The sequence below is a fragment of the Adiantum capillus-veneris genome, chromosome 23, assembly GCF_014529385.1.
Source record: "Adiantum capillus-veneris isolate H3 chromosome 23, ASM1452938v2, whole genome shotgun sequence".
NCBI lineage: Eukaryota > Viridiplantae > Streptophyta > Polypodiopsida > Polypodiales > Pteridaceae > Adiantum > Adiantum capillus-veneris.
In genome coordinates this window covers 18,506,300-18,507,753 of record NC_140953.1, presented here as the reverse complement: position 1 = coordinate 18,507,753, position 1,454 = coordinate 18,506,300, and the positions used below count along the sequence as shown (strand labels likewise).

General features: G+C 41.6%; 1 pseudogene; it reads left to right on the top strand.

Moving 5' to 3' along the window:
* Positions 1-300: 300 nt before the first annotated feature.
* On the top strand, positions 301-1,115 carry LOC147427477 (splicing factor U2af small subunit A-like; annotated as a pseudogene).
* The last annotated feature ends 339 nt before the right edge of the window (positions 1,116-1,454 follow it).

Sequence of the window (1,454 nt, the reverse complement as noted above, 5' to 3'; positions counted from 1 at the left end):
GGTTGACTTCATCTACAGGTGGTGTGCCAGAAACTTCGTCTACAGGGATTACACCAAGGGTGGTAGCAGCGTGTGTCCCATGAGTTTTGATGGCAACGAGGTTCGCAAGAACAAATATGGTTGCACTTGTAGTAACTGCATTAGAAATGGCATCCTTCTTTGCTGCAACAGTTGGTAATTTGAGAGGGATGGTGGCAATATTGGATGCAATAGGCTCGTCCTTAGGTGTTGCGGTGAGGATGGTCATCATCCGTTGCATTGCAGGAGAGCAGGTTTATTTTCTTGCAAGGAGGGGTTGAAATGATTGGAGCATTGAGGGCTCCATTGGAAGCCATGAGTGAGGCAGAGGAAGATAGTGGATAGTTTGCTTCATGGCCACAGTCACTACAGGACAAGGTTGAACGCATGATGGAGGAAATTCATTACCTGGTGGGAATCTTTTATGTGGTGATTTCATCCTAGCTTTCACCTGCAACCGACGGAGAACTTGGCATCCATTTTCAGCACAACTGAAGGCTAGAGTGAATTATGCTTTCTACTTCAAGATCGGGTCGGGGCATGCATGCATGGAGATCGTTGCTCGCCTCTACACAACAAGCCCACTATTAGTCCCACTCTTCTTTTCTTCAAGCTCTACCTTGACATCTTTGAAGAGCTTGGGAAGTTTGACGAGCTGGAGAGTTTACACATTTGCAATAATCTTGTCGATCACATGGTTGGGAATGTGTATGCACAATTCCAAGAAGAGGAGCAAGAATGTGTTGCTTTGCAAGGATTGACTGGACAATTTTATGTAGGCCGCCCAAATATTATTGTAGATTGTTCACCACTTATAAATTTTGGAGAGGCTACTTGTTTGCAACTAGAGGAAATTGTAATTGGGGTGGATATTGTCACTTTATGCATGTTATGAAAATAGGCAAGGGAAATTGGTAGGGATCGAGCTCAAAAGAAAGATGTTTAGAAACTACGAAATGCATGTAGGAAGTAGGAGAGATTACGACACGCGAGAATGATATGGAAGTCACTGGCATTCAAGGTATGCTTATGAATATGGAGATTCCTATGTTCAGAGATCACATTCAAGAGGTTCAAGCAGATGGTATAGTCCTTGAAGTCCACCAAGGAAGGGATTACTGAATGTAGAGCAAAGATACAATAGTGGAACCCTGAACATGAAGCAACTCCATTTGACATGGCTAACGTGTTCTTTTGCAGGATCAAACTATAGATGTTTCCCCTTGCAGTTGTGTCTTTTGCAAGTTATTTTGCGATCAGAGCACAACAAATGAAATGTAACAAAAGATGTAGGTGTTTTAGCTTTCATGAAATAAAACTTTACTAACTTGCAAGATGAATATTGCGGTGTAAGTCAAATGCAGAAGTATATTGATGCATTGTAAGGGATGAAATAAAAATATGTATAGATATCAAGTAGTGTAGTATAGAAAAAG